The sequence below is a fragment of the Euprymna scolopes genome, chromosome 36, assembly GCF_053919585.1.
Source record: "Euprymna scolopes isolate OS-2025 chromosome 36, ASM5391958v1, whole genome shotgun sequence".
Classification (NCBI taxonomy): Eukaryota; Metazoa; Mollusca; class Cephalopoda; order Sepiida; family Sepiolidae; genus Euprymna; species Euprymna scolopes.
In genome coordinates, this window is record NC_136517.1 from 79,177,359 (window position 1) to 79,197,755 (window position 20,397).

General features: G+C 34.7%; 1 protein-coding gene across 1 annotated transcript in view; it reads left to right on the forward strand.

Moving 5' to 3' along the window:
• Nucleotides 1-13,514: 13,514 nt before the first annotated feature.
• LOC145260624 (uncharacterized) overlaps nucleotides 13,515-20,397 on the forward strand; it is a 143,324-nt gene continuing 136,441 nt past the window's right edge. Inside the window, exon 1 of the mRNA XM_080118937.1 lies at nucleotides 13,515-14,048. The gene's annotated coding sequence lies outside the window, so the exon portion shown is untranslated. The remainder of the gene's footprint in view (nucleotides 14,049-20,397) is intronic.

Here is a 20,397-nt window from a genome sequence, read left to right on the forward strand (position 1 = left end):
CCTAGTGAGTAAATAATAATGATGATGATGATGATGATGATAATAATAATAATAATAATAATAATAATAATAATAATAATAATAATAATAATAATTGCATCTCGAATGCACAGACAAGTGGTACAAACATAAGTCGGCAACAGTACTTGAAAACGAGAATCACAAAATCCTCTGGGACATGGACATACAAACTGATAAACCCATCCAAGCAAGAAGACCAGATGTCGTAATAATTAACAAAAAAGAAAAATCCTGTCAAATCGTAGACTTTGCTGTTCCAGCCGACCACAGGGTGAATATCAAAGAAAAGGAGAAACGGAACAAATACACCGTCGAGAGGTTCGCTATTCCTATGAGATAACCATGTCAGCACGTTTGCTGTATATCTAGCAGAACGGAAACCATTCTGCATATCATTGTGGCGGTTATTTTTGCTAAGGTAGTTTACTACTTCTCTATTTAGCACATTCCAGCAACTTACTCATGGCACACAGGCAACTGATTGGTCTGGATTGAGGGAGAGATGAGCAATCAGCTAAATTGTAAAAACGGGACATATTGGTGAGGTTTTCCAGGGTGTTGGGAAGCAATTCTCTTTAAGACAACGCTTAAACAATTTTACAGATACAAAGCTGTCTAAGCGTTGTCTTAAAGAGAATTACTCAGACTTGGTTAGAACAGGGCAGAAAGGAAAAATAAGGAAGAAAAAGAAGTGAAGAAATATTTTTGTAGCACATGATAAGGTAAAGCCGTAACAATTACCCACTAATATGGCCTCGAGAAGCCCCACTAGAAGTTACTGCAGGGTCCAAAATCCACTCACGAAATGGCTAAACAGCAGCCCCAGTACTTTGCACTTGCTGATAGGACGGCCTCTTTAGTGGTTAGTTCAAAGTTTGGGTGACTGGCTATCAGGCGGATAACGTCAAGCCAGAAAAAAATTACCTCCAGCACCCTTATTAGTGACGTGGATATAAATAGAAATAGAACATTTCCGACATCTCAGGAGACTGCTCACGAAAAAGTACTGTCGACTTAGAGTACATCTTTTTTTTCTTCCTTTGTCAGAAAATCACTCGTCTTAAACGAGGACAAAGAGACACATAAGGAGCAGCGAGAGTTACGGGAGGAGCAGGCAACACTGCATACACAATGCATTGTCTACTTTCTGTTTTTAATTTTTACGCTAGTATGATCAACTTCATACTTTCGGTTTCATTAAATACTTTAGCAGTAAAATATTGTCCCGCATGTTGCTAACCCCTCTCCTCTTATGAGAAGGGTAGCATTTCTTTCGAAACTCCGCGGATTAAGGACAATCCATTTTATTTTTGTTTCTTTTCAGAACAATAAATATGATTTTAACTTTTCCTAAAGTGTTTTTCATCATATTTTATCAAAGTCAAGTACATATATATATATATATATATATATATATATATATATATATATATATATATGTATATATATAAGTATACATTTATATATATATAAGTATATATTTATATATATATATAAATATATATAAATATATATATCTATAAATATATATATATTAATATATATATTTACATATATATATATTTATATATAAATTTATTTATATATATATATATATTTATAAATAAATAAATATATATATGTATATATATAACTGTCGTACAGACAGTCGGGTTTCAATCCTGGCTTGAGGTAGTTGCCTGTCTAGCCGCACTGATGAGCTGTGAAACAGCGAAACAGTACTGTATGTAGATGACTATATATACATGTGTATATATATATATATATGTATATATGCATATATATGTAAATATATGCATATATATATATATATATATATATATATATATATATATATATATTATAATTCATTGATTTTTACTTTATTTATTTTAATTTATTTCCCTTTCTTCCCTAAATTCGACTCCAATTCTAAAATCTACGCAACAGAGTCTAAAACAGATTTTCTACCCAAAGAGATTTTATATAAGCTTTAAGTAATATATGACGAATCTGTTCACCCAATTCAACTGGATGCATCTAAACTCTTTCAGACCCCCCCCCCGCACCACCACCACTTTAACTTTCCTTGTAGACCATTGTTGATATTCTAACTCCGTTTCGGATTTGAGACACGTGCAGGTGATCATCCAGAACCCAACAAAATTTATTTGACACACCCAATTATCTATCTCCCGTCTTTGTTTTTCTTCTTCTCCCCTCATTTTTTGCCTTGTCGTATTTGTAATTTAATTTATATTTTGTATTGCTTTTCCCCACTTTTCTCCCACCCGCTTTCTTTTTCTTTACTTCCAATCCCTGGGTGTATAATATCCATAGTAATCAAAAACAAAAAAAACAATATGTTTTCTTTTTAACTTGAATCATCTGACGATATGAACGGATAATTTTTATTCTGTCTATTGAAAAAATTTGTAATGAATTCAGGTATTACACTTGGGGTTGTAATGATTAAAAAACATATTCGGTTCTACTAACGTATTGAGCACACTTTACCCTTGTTTTTTTTAACACATATACCGATTACTATGTATATATATGTTAATATATATATATATATATATATATATATATATATATATATATATATATATGTTTGATTTTGCCGTTTTTGGATTTTATACTGTTATATTATATTTTATCGTCTCTGGACTTTCAACATTTTAATATATATATATATATATATATATATATATATATACTAGCAAAAGTACCCGTCGTTGATTGGGTTCGAAAACAGCCTACAGAAAATGGACTCTGATTTATGAAAGTATCATAGGTTATGAAAAGGAAGGGTTGTAAAGCGATAGCTTCGAATTTGGGGGTATCAAAACCAAAGCAAAATATGATGAAAGTAAAAATAAAATAGATAAACCCCAAATAATTTATTATACCATACTTGTTCACACTGAAACACTTATCACAATAGTCTGTGGATCTACAGGGTGGTCAAAAAGTCAGGTAACATTTTAAAGAAAAACGATATTAGCAATACACGTATATTTAAGTACCATACATTGAAATATAAAATGAAACAAACATGAAATATGTTTATTTTGTTAATTGTCGTCCATTTCTCTCTATCAATCGCTGGAAGCGATTAACCACTGATTGTGTAACACGTGTAATCATGTCAGCTGATATCCGCGCAATCTCCTCTTCAATAAATAACTTTAAAGACGCTATTGTATCAGGCTTCTTGCCATAAACGCTACCTTTACATAGCCCCAAAGCCAGAAATCAGGAGGGGTAGTTTATATATTACACTCAAATATTTAAACAAATAATATTAAACGAATAGAGATTATAATGGATCATATTGTTTTTTCTACCTTTAACATGTTACCTGACTTTTTGACCACCCTGTATATTAAAAAACCTTGTTAAACTTTGAGACATATTTCCATTCTATGGAGCTTAGGCGCGAACGAACACCCCATAATTTTATTATACAATATTTCTTCAAACTGAAACATAATTATCAAAGTATACTTTCGCAGATAGATATGAAAAGTCTTCATAAAAATTTGTGCCTATTTCATTCTATGGAGGCCAGGCGCGAACGCAGACCCCACAATTTTATTATATGATCCCTATTTAAATTAAAACATACTTATCAAAGTATTCTTATGTACATCTATATCAAAAACACTTGTATGTTTTAACTTAAGTAGGAATGGTATAATGAAATTGTGGGGTCTACGTTCGCGTCTGTACTCCATGGAAATATGGCACAAACTTTAACTTTTTTCTATTTCTTTTTTTTTGGGGGAGGGTCCTAGATTCTAGTGTATCCTATGAACTTTGAATAAATAAATGAAATCCGTCTTTTACTTGATTTCCAGAATGAGTTCTTTTTTTTTACAAATCAATTTTTTTCTATTTTTTTTGGGGGGGGGTCCTAGATTATTGTGTATCCTTTGAACTTTGAATAAATAAATGAAAATCCGTTGAAGTTTTTTGTCAGTGTACTAGAAAGAATTCAGTTGATTAGAACTCTTTCTCTGTGTTCTTTACATTACAATAGTACAACCCTGAATCCGACGTGTATGTTCTTTACATTACAATAGTAAACCCTGAATACTGTAAAACTGAAACGAAGCTGTTCTGCTTGAAAAGGGCGCCATTTTATTCTTATTCATATTTATATCGATTTTTTGCTTAAAAACCCCAAGGTAATTACGTGTTTACTTTGTCAATATCCCATTTTGCTGTTTCGGATAAATTTACTAAAGTAAGTAAAGCTTCATTATTTTTCAAAACTGTTTTTGTTACTTTGTTTTCCGATATTTCGTCGATATTATTTAGTAAGAGTGTTTAGCAGAAAAGCCAACAAACGACTACCTGAAAAAATAAATATACAAGAAATAAATGTCACCATATACAATAAAAATTCAGTTCATGTTTTTTTTGTTTTGAAATACTTTTTAATGCTCTTTACTTGAAATAATTTCGGCGAACTGGAATTAAAACGAAATTTGAGGCGATAACTATTTAAATGAATTTTTATATAAACTACACATGCCATAATCGAATATTCCTCAAGCACAAAATAATGGAAGACATTAAAATGTGTTTATAAATATTCCTTACGTTGACGGAACTTTCTTAAATTGTTAACACAGAATGTTCAGGTGCCCCTCCTTCAAATTAAAAATGGGGCTCTCCATTTCAAAGTTGCTGCCATTTAGATTTTTTTTTAACCGGTTCGTGAATTAAAAAAAAAAAGTACAAACTACTTAAAAATACAAATCAATGAAATTTTCTACCATAAAAGTAACTTTTATTGACTATGGTTACATTTATTTCTTGTATATTTATATTATTATATATATAACATTTTCTCTTTGTAAGGAAACATCATTTTGTTGGTCACTCTTGGCTACGAATGGAAACAAAGTTGATATAAAAATATATATTTTCGTGAAAATTATCTTTACTTTCATCATATTTTGCTTAGGGTAAAATTTTTGAGTATCAAAACCTATCTCTTTACAACCTTCTCCTTTTCATAACCTATCATATTTTCATCAATCACAATATCATTTTCTGTAGGCTGTTTTTGAACCCAGTCAACGACGGGTACTTCTGCTAGTATATATATATATATATATATATATATATATATATATATATATATATATATATAATAGAAAACTGTTTAAAAATCGATTTATTCCTATCCAATGTTAGAAGTAAACCATATAAAGGAACAACTTTCACAAGAACAAAAAAAAATCGCTTCATGCAACATTGATCAAACACGTTTTTGCTATTTCAAAAAAATAATGAGTCAGTTTATGCATATTTGCTGTTGGATGCTAAAAAATATAATGAACTTAATACAATCAAAAAATAAATTCGACATTCTACAAACTCAGATATTTTATGAACAAAATAATATTCGGATAAACAACTTTGATCATTTTTACAAAAAAATATGTGATATTTTATATATATATATATATATATATAAATATATATATGCATATATATACATATATATACATACATATATGCATATATACATATACATATATATACATATACATATATATATACATATACATATATATATATACATATATATATATGTATGTATATATATATATATATATATATATATATATATATATATATATATATATATATATATATATATGTGGCATCCGTCAGTCGAAACGACTATGGATCAGCGCTGTATTAAGATGTTGCCTGTATGCATCCTTTTGTGTGACTGTAGAGACCAATTCTTGATTTGCATAGTCTGCCACAGCCTTGACATACGAAGGTTGTTATGCAATTTGCCGCTTCGTCCGGCTGTTCCGCCTGTACACTCGCTCTTCTCCTAGCTCTCTTTGCAGCGTTTTCAACATGGAAGGTCCTCTCGCTGATGATAATCCCCTGGCGTATCATTTTCCTCCAGGCAGTTCTGTTAGCTGCAGAGGCTTACCATGTATTCCTGTCCACCGAGAGAGCCTTCATGTCACGCTTGCAGACATCCCTGTAGCGAAGATGGGGTCGCCCCCTCTTTCTTGAGCCTGAGGCAAGCTCGCCATAGAGAAGGTCTTTAGGGATGCGCCCATCATCCATCCTGCGCACATGGCCCAGCCAGCGAAGACGTCGCTCACGCAGTAGGGAGTAAATGGATGGGATGCCCGCTCTCTGCAGAACATCAGTATTACTCACTCTGTCCTGCCATGTGATACCAATATCCTACGTATACACCTCATATGGAAGACCTGGAGTTTCCTCTCTTGTGTTGAGTATGTAGTCCATGATTCACTCCCATACAGTAGAACACTGAGGATGCACGCTCTGTAGACGGTCATCTTGGTGGAGGTGGTAAGGTGCCTGTTTTCCCAGACTCCTTCAGTTAGTTTAGAGAGGGTTGTAGATGCCTTTCCAATCCTTTTGTTTAGCTCTACGTCCAATGAGAGGGTGTCTGAAGCAGTGGAGCCTAGATATTGGAACTGGCGTACGACCTTTAGTGGTGTGCCTTGGATTGTGATGCTGGGTGGGGAGGCGGTTGCTTGTCCCATGACTTGGGTTTTCTTCTGGCTGATGGTGAGACCGAACAGGCTGCAAGCATTAGCAAACCTGTCCATCAGTCTTTGAAGACCATCTTCCTGATGCGATGCTATAGCTGCATCATCGGCAAACAGCATGTCTCTTATCTGAACTGTCCTGGTTTTTGTCCTGGAGCGGAGTCTGGCGATGTTGAAGAGACCACCATCTGACCTGGAGTGCAAGCAGATGCCATCCGTTGTGTTCTTAAAAGCATGCTTCAGGAGTAGGGAGAAGAAGATGCCGAAGAGTGTTGGGGCCAACACACAACCCTGTTTGACACCACTCCTCACCCCGAACTCAGCAGACATGCCACCGTTAAATTGCACAGTGCTCCTCATGCCATCATGAAAGGATCTTATGATGCTGAGGAGTTTTGGTGGGCATCCGATCAGTGGGAGAATTTTGAATAGTCCATCTCTGCTCACGAGATCGAATGCCTTGGTCAGGTCTATGAAGGCAACATACAGAGGCTGGTTTTGCTCTCTGCACTTCTCTTGCAGTTGGCGTAGGGAGAAGATCATATCGATTGTTGATCTCTCTGAACGAAAACCGCATTGAGATTCTGGGTAGATTCGGTCGGCAAGAACGTTTAGTCGCAGTAATACTATACGTGCGAATAGCTTGCCAACGAAACTCAACAGTGAGATACCGCGGTAGTTGTTGCAGTCACCGCGGTCCCCTTTGTGTTTGTAGAGAGTGATGATATTTGCGTCTCTCATGCCCTGAGGCACTGAGCCTTCTCTCCAACACTGTATCAGAAGACTATGGAGGGGCTCAAGCAGGCTAGCCTTTCCACTTTTTAAGACCTCTGCTGGAATATAGTCCTTTCCTGAGGCTTTTCCTGATGGCAGTCTGTCTATTGCCCAGGATAGTTCTTCTATGGAAGGCTCCTCATCGAGCTCATTCATCAGCGGTAGACGATCAATGGCATCCAGGGCGGATTGATGTACCATGTTTTCCCTGAAGTAAGCTCGGAGTAGTGTTCAACCCATCTGTCTAGCTGTTTAACTTTGTCTAGTATGGGTTCACCCGATTTAGACTTCAGTGAAGCAGTTTTGTTAATTATGGGTCCTGTAGCTCTCCTGATCCCGTTATACATATTTTTTATATTTCCTGTATCAGCTGCATGCTGGATAGACTTGGAGAGCTCCATCCAGTAGTTGTTTGCAGCTTCTCTTACAGCCTTTTGAACTGCCCTTTTGGAAAGCCTCAGTGCAACCAGCGATGTAGGAGATGGGTTGGCCTTGTATGAGAGCAAGGACAAACGCTTTGCCTCAATCAGAGGGTTGAGGGTAGCAGAGTTGGCATCATACCAGTCATTGCGTTTGCTACCTGTCCTCCTCCCAAAGACTTTGAGAGCTGTAGAGTGGATGGCATTTTTCAGTGTTTTCCACTGTTCAGATGCAGTCCGGGTGTTATCTCCTTTGAAGGTAGAGGTTAACATCTCGTTGAATTTCGCATTGCGATCTGAGTATGTGGTCTTGCTAACATCAATACGGGCAACACCCTCCTGTTTAGTGTGGTAGAAATCTTTGGGTTGAAGTTTGACTCTACTGCATATTAGGGAATGATCTGTATCACAATCAGCACTGTGGTAGGCTCTACACATCAGAAAATGTTTGAGGTACCTTCGTCTAGTAATGATTAGATCGAGCTGGTGCCAACGCCCTGATCTGGGATGTCTCCAGGACACTCTGTGATGCGGTCTGGCAGCAAAGAATGTGTTGGTAATGCAGAGGTCATGGTAGGCACAGAGTTCTAGAAGGCGCTGACCGTTACCATTGCATTTGCCCACTCCAAAGTTACCAAGGTAGCTCGGCCATGCATCGTTGTCGTCACCCACACGTGCATTAAAGTCCCTAAGTATAATCAGGTCTTCATTTTGTGGAAATGCCTTGATGGTGCTATCCAGCTGTGTGTAGAAGTGCTCCTTGATGTCGTCAGGCGCTGCGAGTGTTGGGGCGTACACACATAATAGATTAATTGTTCCATCTGTGGTGTTCAGTCGTAGTGAGATTAGGCGCTCAGTAGCTGAATCAGAGAGTTGTACGTTCTGAAGCAGTGAGTTTCTGACTGCGAAACCAACACCGTGTTCCTGGACCTCCTCTTCCTGTTTTCCTTGCCAGAAGAAGGTATAGTCCGATTCCTTTAGGCATCCGGTGTCAGCTAAGCGTGTTTCTTGGAGTGCAGCGATGTCTACTTTGAGTCTCGATAGCTCGTTGTTGATGATGGCAGTTTTTCGAATATCGGAGATGTTGCGTATGTCGGTAGATAGGCCAATCGTCATAGTACGAACATTCCAGCACCCTAGCCTGAGTGTTGGTTTCTTTGTGTTTCTTTTGGTTTTGTTTGGTGCAATGGTTACTGGCCACTTGTTGGAATCATCCTATACCCTACGCACCCAGTAGGGTAGGTGGTCAGTGGCGGGATAGCACCTTACTAACTCAGGGCTGCTCAGCTTTGTGGCGGGCGGTAGCTGTCCAATGAAATTAAATAACTTCTCCCACCGTTAGGACCGACCCCTGGCGCCCAGCTGTACGCCAATTGAGCTGTAGGCTTATAACCGGTAACTGTCGCTCTCCTGTTTAATCCTATACAGATGCATAGCTGAAGTTTTCTCTCCAGGGCGCTGGCCAGGGCAGATCTGTGGAGAGACTGGGTTGCCCAATCGTCAGAATCCCCCTCTCGGTCTTTCTGGTGTTGCCCAGAGGAGTGGAAGTACCAGTACGTCCGGCACCAGGTTGACTGCAGTAGCTAGCAGAGCAAGGCTGAGTACAGCACTTGTCTGCCTGTGGGGCTACACTCTAGATTTTCTGTTAGGGTTTACTCCCTTAGCCTTTATCGAACCAACGAATAACCACAAGGCAGTCGTACTATTTACCCATAGCTGGGGGCCTGTTCATGGCCATCAGGGCTTGTCCATACAACGATGGGCCTGGCATGCCGCATGTCTGGGGGCAGACCACCTCCGAGTCTCCTGTAGTTCTGCTTGAGTCCGCAAGGTACTCAATTTACATGTGTCGCCACGGGGAGGCACTACATGGAGCTTTCCTATGGAGAGGCTATGTACTGGCAGGGAAGACTTACGAACTCTGCTTCCTTTTTGCCTAGGCTAGCCAGCGGTAGGGACTGGAAGAGGAAGGTGACAAGCACACAGTACCCCACACCTGACGCATAAATAGGCCATTTGACACACACACACACACACACACACACACACACACACACACACATATATATATATATATATATATATATATATATATATATATATATATATATATATACTTTAAAGTATGAATTAAATTACAGGTTAGTGAATCCAGTGATTTCAAGTCTTATAAAACACTGGAAGGAAATATTCATATAAGACAATCCCAGCCAAATAAAATTGCTCAATATACTAGACAGAGCAAATAACCTAGATAGTATACGAATCTTCAAACAATATTAAATTCAATTATTTTCAAGGATTAATTCTGCATTTGGACGCCAATGATCCTCTCCCGTTTTTTTTACTTTCGACATTAATTCCCTTTCTCTATGTCCCTTAAAGACATTTCATCTTTAATATTTTCTCTGTGTGTGCCATTTAGAATTTTGCTCGAATTTTTCCGCTGAGGAGATGTACTTACATTGAAAATCTATGGATTAAGGACATTTATTTAAGCATTGTATTCTTTGCTTCAAACAATATATATTTTTTTTTTTGGAAAGTGATTTTTTTTCAAATAAGATTTTAATAATATAAGAATATATATATATATATATATATATATATATATAATTAATAATATAAGAATATATATATATATATATATATATATATATATATATATATATATATATATATATATATATATATATGCCCCTTTAAGAAATTCGTTTCTTATCGTTGAGCACTTTCAGTTGAATTAAAAGTCGGTCAATTTAGCTCTTAATATAAGAATATATATATATATATATATATATATATAATTAATAATATAAGAATATATATATATATATGTGCCCCTTTAAGAAATTCGTTTCTTATCGTTGAGCACTTTCAGTTGAATTAAAAGTCGGTCAATTTAGCTCTTAATATAAGAATATATATATATATATATATATATATATATATAATTAATAATATAAGAATATATATATATATATATATACATATATATATATATATATATATATATATATGTATATGCCCCTTTAAGAAATTCGTTTCTTATCGTTGAGCATTTTCAGTTGAATTAAAAGTCGGTCAATTTAGCTCTTATGCGTAGATCATCGTATAACGATTAGATCACTGTCTGACTGACGTAAATGAACACTTAAAATTAAGATGTTTAAAATTCAACGTTATTTCAAGCAGTTAATGGTAGCCGAATGGATTAAGTCTCCGCTACTCGAGCCAGAGATGTCTCGTGATACGGGGTTCGAATCGTTCGACTAGTAGTAATGGTGACACCCTGCACTGAAGATTCCCGAAAGGATGAAACACTAGTGTCTGTAGGTATTTAATTATTATAGTAGAAAATAATTATATATATATATATATATATATATATATATATATATATATATATATATATATATAAACCAAGTACGTCAAGAGATGGAGTACTGTTGCCACATATGGGCAGGAGCTGCTAGAAGCCGCTTATCCTGCCTCAACAGAGTACAAAATAGACTCCGTAACTGAGTGGGGGATGCCCTTTTCTCTTTCCTGCAACCTCTTTCCAACTGAAGGGACACTGCGACCCTGTCTTTTTTTATCGTTACTTCCACGGCAAGTGCTCGTCTGAGCTCCAATCTCTAGTCCCCCCTCCACAATCTTTCTCGAAAAACACCCGTCTAACTGAAACCACTGTCAATAACTTTCCCCACTCTTAAACTGTGCCTAAATCAAAACGTAGATTCCATGAACAAAGCTTCTTTCTTAGAACTGCACACCTGTGGAACTCGCTCCCGTTTGTCTGTTCCCCAGCTGACTGAAACTTAGTTGTCTTCAAGTCCAACATAAACAAATTCTTGATGAACCGCCCCCTTAAGTAATCCAATATAATAAAGTTCCATTAATAAGGACTACTACGATATTATCCAATTGATTACTGTACACTCAATAACCCTTATCCTCGAGTGGCCTTACTCCTATATAAAAAATAATAAATGAAAATAGTTTATATTCCAAATTTCAAGATATTAACGATGTTTCTATTTTTTCATTTAAGTACTTTGATATGCACAATTATTGACAGCACATGCTTTGTTGCACAAAATTATTCATTTAATAACTAGTGGAACCTGTGGAAATTACACAGGGGACTCATTCATATGTTATATAGTGATGTTGGCATTTTGTATATGTTCAGTGTTAATAGAGACGCTCAGATATTATTGTAGCTCTTTTGTTAAAACTGCAAAAGCATTTATCTAAGCGAGCACGAACGCCCAGCAAAGCCAGGTCGTAAACTACGCTTAAATGTGATAATTTAATTCTTGCAGATTTCGTATATATTATTATAGAGTTAATGTTCTATCGATTTTTATATATTATAAAGTTGCGATTTCATAAATAAATAAAAATATATATATATATATATCCATATGACTTGGTTGCATTAGCTTGAATCGAAACCAAAATAAACGGATGAAAGAATATATATATATATATATATATATATATATATATATATATATATATATATATATATATATATATAACTTGAGTTCCTTCAACTATAATCGAAACCGAAATCAAAACTCATGTAGAATTCTTGATAAAATTATATTAAAAAAAAATTGATCATTTAAATGTGATCAGCTATAATCGATTCCGAAACCAAAACGTATGACGAATTATTGGTAAAACTACTTATGACAAGAAATGAGCGTACATAACAATTAAACGACCCGGATGTTAGCGTGACACAGAGAATAACACACGTTATATTATTAATATATAGATTATATTAATTAGTGAGCTTATTTTGTCCTGAGCTCCTAAAGAGGAAAAAGCACCTATCAGTTCATTAAAAGAAATTAAAATGCATATGGGTATGATTACAAAATTGAAAATTGGCGTAAAAAAGGATAAAATAAAAGGTAATTGCAATTACTCTCTTATGCCTATGTGTCTCCTTCCACGGCCCACAATAAGAGACATTCTAAACGGGCGTGGAATCTGTGATGATCGGGAACGACTGGTAGCATTCCTCGGTCTGGCCGCTCCAGGCGATCGGTGATTAACGAATTCTGTTTTAGCTCTCAGGGATCAGGGGGTAATCACTTGGATTATGTGATCCCGATATCGACAAGAACAGATACTACATTTTGTTCCTGTCCCAGATGTGGAGCAGCTAAGTACTCAGGGGGAACTTGTTTACTAATATTTATAGGCGAGTAATAGATGCGTACCCGCATGTCGCTCTGAAACGGCTCTTCGGAAGGCGCGTCCGCGTCACTCTTGCAGCTACGTGTGGTGACTCGTCTGCGACGCATACAAGCTTGCATCTCTCTCTCTCTCTCTCTCTCTCTCTCTCTCTCTCTCTATCCATCTATCTATCTATCTATCTATATTTCTATCTTTCTATCTATCTATATATCTCCTTTTCTCTCTCGTCCGTTTTCTCTCTCTCTCTCTCTCTCTCTCTCTCTCCATATATATATATATATATATACTCCTTCTGTCTCTTGGCCCTTTTTGCCCCTCTCTATCTTTCTATTTATCTATCTCTCTGACTCTCTTTCTCTCTGTCATCCCTTCCTCTCTGAGCTATCCCCTATTTTGTTCTTACTCTTTCTTTCTTTCTCTCTCTCTCTCTCTCTCTCTCTCTCTCTCTCTCTCTCTTTATTTCTGTCTTTCCATCCATTTTTCTCTTTCGCTATCTGATAATAATCTATAAATAGTCTTTGGCTGCTGTTGAATCAGTATTTACTAGTTCTGGTCGTTTTGGCTGCTGTAACTATAATAGTAGCACAACTAGTAAAGCTGTAGTAGCAGTAGGAGTAGTAGCAGTAGAAGTAGTAGCAGTAGAAGTAGTTTTGTAGAATCATCACAGACCTTGTCTAATATTTATTGTTTTCTCTTTTCGTTCGCTCAATTCTAGCGGCTGCTTGCTTGCCAGTGCGCGCAACTCCTAACTGATTCAGAAAAGGAAAAAAAAAAAAAAAAGGTTCCTTCTGCGCACTGGCTTGGCCGATGCGGCCTCGGATTACCAATTTATCTACGGTTTGCCGTGGCCCACGTGCATAGCCTGATCCGAAAAAAAAAAAGAAGGAAAAAAAAAAAACAATACAGGAACACAAACAACAGCAAGAAAAACGACGACAACATCAACAACAACAAGAACGAAAACAAAAAACATGATGGTGACAACGAGATCGGTGGATACCCGAAGAATGGATTTAATAATACCAAACCCGGACCTAGCCGTTTCGTCGTCGTCTCCAAGTTTTGGGCGGTAAGTAAGATACACACACCACCATCCAAACGAGAAAGGATTAGTGGAACAATAACAAATAAATAAAATAAACAAAACATTTCAAATATACACTTCAAATAGAACTTAAGAAATGCATTTCAATTACACCCCTCCCCATCTGTCCCTCTCTCACATACACACATACTCTCTCAGAAAGACATTATTACCATAATATTTTCCTCGTGTATACATTACACAGGAGGACGCTCGAGCGCGCGCACACACACACATATATATATGCATATATATATATATATATATATAGAGAGAGAGAGAGAGAGAGAGAGAGAAAGAGAGAGAGAAGTGGGTTTCCGCATGCATGTATATTGTATAGATATAGATATATATATATATACCGTCATATGTATACATTACACAGACACCCACACACAGCATATAAACATACACACACACACACACATGACATTTGTATATATATATATATATATATATATATATATATATATATATATATATATATGTGTGTGTGTGTGTGTTGTGTGTGTGTGTGTGTGTAGAGAAAGGAAGAGGGGGGAAAATATTCGCATATGATGCAACACATGTCATATGTGTGTATATATGTATGTGTGTGTGTGTTTACATGCTGTGTGTGGGTGTCTGTGTAATGTATACATATGACGTGTGTGTATATATCTATACATGCATCATATGCGTATAAACCCACTCCTCTCTCTCTCTCTCTCTCCCTCTCTCTCTCTCACTCACTCTCCTTCTCTCTCTCTCTATATATATATATATATATATATACACACATACATATATATATACATATATATACATATATATATATATATATATATATATATATATATATATATATATATATATATATATATAAAGTGATGGACACATGTTTGATGTTTGTTTGAAATAGACATTTGTGGCGATTATTTCGGGTGCCACTTCCGTGGGTCGATGGGTTTGACTACCGACTGTCAACGCGATGGTTCTACGTTAAGTCCTCGGCTTGACAGAAGTGCTAGTCTAGCGGCACTGATGAGTTGTGATACAACGAAACAGTAGTGTATGTCGATGACTATATACATTTATGTTTATATATGTGATGGATGGGACGTTTCCAATATTTTTCTCGATGTCCATATAATTACCGAGTCCGTACGAAATACCCAATTCTAATACAATTACTGATTCCAGTTCTTTTTAAATCTCTTAATATTTAATTATGCAGTTACTATTATTGGTCCGTGGTTACCGTAAAACACATTTTAAATGTGCCAATATATTTTTCTCAAATTTAAAAAACGAACATATGTGTGGGGCAGGGATCTATAAATTTGAGTTTTACTGGGCGTCTATAATAAATAAATATTTATTATTTTAATAGTTTTATTATTACTACGGCAGATTTTGGAACATGTACAAATGGTAAATTTTATTTTATTACATATTTTTTAGTTTCATTTAAAATGAAAATTTAAATACTTTTTTTAATTAAAAAAATATAAATCTTTAATTTTTAAATATTTTAAATTAAAACAAATTTTTTTTAAAAATAATTTTAAAATAAATATTTTCATTTTTTTTTTTTTTAAATAATAATTTGAATTGAATTACAAATTTTGGTGTTTGTGTAGATTGGTGATTTAAAAAGACAATGAAAAGAATCGTTTTTGACATAAGAAAATAGGCACACTTTTTTTCGATTCCGATACTTTCGGAAATTCTTATTTATGTGATTCCCAATTCCGATCCCGATTAATCGTCCAAATACAAATATATCTATAATATAAAGCTGAATGTCTGTCTGTGTGTGTGTGTGTGTGTGTGTGTGTGTGTGTGTGTGTGTGGTCACGAACAGGCTCCTACATAGTTGACTATTTTTAAAAAACTGATCACATATAATGATAGAAGATGTATCGAGACACAGGAATGGATATGTTTGAGCTGGCATAATGATGATTCATTAAAATTGTGGGGTCTGCGTACGCGCCTGGTCCACGAAGTATGGAAATAAAAAATTTGAAAATTACAAAAAAAAAACCGTTTACAAGTGTTTTTGAAATAGATGTACATAATAATACTTTGATAAGTATGTTTTAACTTAAATAGGGATGGTATAATAAAATTGTGGGGTCTGCGTTCGCGCCTGGCCTCCATAGAATGGAAATAGGCACACACTTTAATAAAGACTTTTCATATCTATCTGCGTAAGTATACTTTGATAATTATGTTTCAGTTTGAAGAAATATGGTATAATAAAATTATGGGTTGTTCGTTCGCGCCTGACCTCTATAGAATGGAAATATGTCTCAAAGTTTAACAAGGTTTTTTAATATAGATCCACAGACTATTGTGATAAGTGTTTCAGTGGTAACAGGTATGTTATAATAAATTATGGGGTTTATCTATTTTATTTTTACTTTCATCATATTTTGCTTTGGTTTTGATACATCCAAATTCGAAGCTATGTGTGTGTGTGCGGGGATATATATATATATATATATATATATATATATATATATATATATATATATATATATATATATATATATATATAGTAATTTATAAAATATATATAGCGATTAAGCTACGCTGAATATTCTGCGTTTCATAATCCTATAGTGGATAAAACGCAGAATATTCAGTGTAGCTTAATCGCCATATATATTTTATAAATTACTAACTAGCTCTACCTACGTATTGAGCACTTTTGAAATAAATACTTAAAGTTTACGCATAAATCTATACTTTCGTATATTAAATTTATGTGAGTAAATTTATCCGAATAAATGAAGTAGTTATATATATATATATATATATATATATATATATATATATATATATATATATATATATATATATATATATATATATAGTTTTTTATTGGTGTATATTTTTAAAAACTTTGCATGGATGAGATATAGGTAAAATAATTTTGCTTGTTTTCTTTTCCTTATAAGGGATATGGTTTCCATAATGTTTTATTGTTAAAGTGATTTTAATTCAATAAGTCTGACGAAAGGCCGTTTTTGTGAAAATTTTCAAAAGACCTAATGTTTGAATTTGTCCGAATAGTCTTGAAAATATTATAACTAACGATGAAATACACTACTTGTTGCTATCAATCCTTTCATTGATGTCTTGTTTTTTTTTAAAACAATATATATATATATATATATATATATATATATATATATATATATATATATATATATATATATATATATGCAGGGACATTCATTCAATCAGGGTCAACGTCGGTTGTCCCTGATTGAATGAAGATCAATAAATGTTCCACCCTCCAATACTTGTATTGGAGAAATCGCCTAACTTTAAATTGGTAACCTGCTCTAGTTGGGATCCCACCGCGGTGCACCTGGTAGAAACTTTACATGCATCCCTACAGTGAGTTAATCCACAATACATTGTCATCTATATTGCACTGTAGAGAACCTACTGCTGAGTTTATAAAATTCTTTGTAAAAAATGGCTTGAATTAAATTGTAAGATGCAAAAATCAAGTATCATAGTCAATTTTGCTCTAAGAAGAAACATTTATTTTGAACGCGCCCCTGTCTTATCAAAGAACCAACTGTTTTTTTTTTATTTAATTATTTTTACATAATCACTTGAACTAAAGTTAAACATACAAATGTCAAGTATCATGGTTCAATTGTGCTATAAAAAGAACCATTCATTTCGAACTTGCCCTTGTCTTATAAAATAATCTGCAGTTGATTTTATAGGCTTCGCCTTTCCGTCTGTACGGTAATAAAACTTTTCAAATGCACTCGTAATGTTAGGTTGTATAAGGTGTTAAATTTGGTCAAAATGTGAGTTCATTCTTTAATAGAAATTTTGTCTGGAGATAATAGTTTGTCTGAAGGTAACAGTTTCAATCCTACCCAAAGCCGGCCAAAAACGTGGTGAGACGAAGCACGTCTGGTTGAATACGACAGAGTTATTCTTTTTTTTTCCGGTTGTTCTGGATATGTTTTTCATTCGCCGAGCGATCTTATTTATTTCAGCTGGCATGTTGTATATAATAGCGCCCAAAAGTTGTTGTTCAGCTACGTTCTTCTCAAACGCTTTCTATATTCTTCTCAAGACTTGCCCTGCTTTGATAGAGTTCAAAATAGACTTCGTAGCCTCGTAGGAGATGTCCTTTTCTCTTCCTTGCAACCTCTATCTCATAGAAGAGATGCTGCGAGTTTGTCTCTGATGTATCGTTATTTTCATGGAAAGTGTTCGACTGAGCTTCAATCTATGGTCCCCCCTCGCCAAACTTTCACAAGAAACACTCGTCTAGCTGTAAACACTATCAATAATTCCCCCCACTCATTATCTGTTCCTAAACCTAAACGTAGATTCCATGAACAAAGCTTTTTTTATTAGAACTGCACGCCTGTGGAATTGTCTTCCGTTTTCCTGCTTTCCGGCTGACTACAATATGGTTGTGTTCAAGTCTAACGTAAATAAGTTCTTGATGAGCCGTTCCATATAAGTTATCAAATTTACCAAATTTTCATTACTAATGATTACTATATTGTCCAATTTCTACTGTACACTCTTTAACCCTTATCCTTGAGTGGCCTATTGGCCTTGATAATGTGGTGATACCTATGTAAAAAAAAGAAAAAAAAGTGCTTGAACATATATATATATATATATTATTTTGACTTTGACTTTCCATGTCTCACTCACTTTAGCAAATAGGGTGCATACCTTTATAAGTATTTGCTAATATGTTCTCTCTTCTGATGAGATGGTAGACATCGAAACCCTATAGGTTAAGGAGATTAATTTTCTAAAGCATTCTTTGTCTTGCTTAGAATAATAAAAATTCTTTGATATGAAACTCAACCACTTCATTTCATTTCAATGAGAGTTTTTTGAAATGCATTGAATTACAATTTAATTTATCTGCTCTATCTTGCATATCGAGCAATTCTTGTTTAGATGGGATAACTTATAGAATATTACTGCCAGTAATATTTTGTAAACCTACAATCTCACGTTTCCATAACAACTGATTGTTAAATAAAACTATTCTGAAGAATATATATATATATATATATATATATATATATATATATATATATATATATATATATATAATGATTTCATATTATTTTAGTATCCGTTCATTAACCAAGTCTTTAGTCTAACTACTAATTGCAGGATGGGGTGGGGATCGCTCAGTCTTGCCCGATCGTAAAATACGCTTAAATATATTTTAATTCATGCAGACTTCTCTATTAAATACTATATTGTACCGTATATATAGCACTGATCTCAAAAGTTAAAAAAAATGACTTAGATACCATCAGCTAGAATTGAAACCAAAACATTTAGCGCTTTAGCCGCGTTCCCTACCGTTTGAGCTATCGACAGATGGATGAGAAAGATGTAACATTAAAAGTCTTTAAGTTATGGTGAATTTGCGCATGCGCAAAAGTAATTGAATATGTCGGCAAGTTGAAAAGGACATTTCATTTTACCTTGCCGACGTATTTCTGTAGGCGGGATTTATCCATCCAAATCAAGATGTTACTCGTTATAAACTATACTGTTAATTTCAGTGTTATATGACCAGTACATCATAAGATTATCGGTTAAATATTTTCACACACGCAAGCATGCATGTACTGTTTGGTTTATTTAGATTGCTATAGCATATGTACATAGATATACGCTAATCTATTATTATAACTGTTATATATTCTTCTTTTTATTGTTATTATCTATATCTTCTCTATATAAATAAAATGAACTCATTTTTTCCCGTCTGATTTTGACATTAATAGGATTAAAAATCAAGATATTTCATGCAAATACCTTATGCACAAACGGCAGAACAATATCTGAGGTGTGTTATAGGCTTATTATTTCTCAAATTCCTCGATAATCTTAGATTTCTATACTTTTCTGCTGAGAAGTCACGGCCAAAATCGGTTAAGATCAATGGAAGTGGTAAAATATTTTCTCTCTAATAAATTCCTCCTCCCCCTGCCACCACTTAACACCGTTTGCGGATCGTTCACAAGGAACAGTTGAGAAGAGAACACCGGTTTGGCTTCGTAGTTCTTTCATGTGAAGTTATTTAAAATCACTAAACTAAGCTGCAGTGCTCTGTGGCGTAGTGGTTAGCGTGCTGGACAATTCACATTATATTTTCACGTTCGCGCCGACCTACCGTAGTCGTTTTTTTTTTTTCCTAAACAACTGGAATGGACTTTTCTTGGTAGCCGAACTGTTAACGTTGCAGATGTTATTTTTTTTTTCACACTTTATTTTCCTACTTTTACTCATGACTCCGGGTTTGATCCTTCCTACTTACCCACCA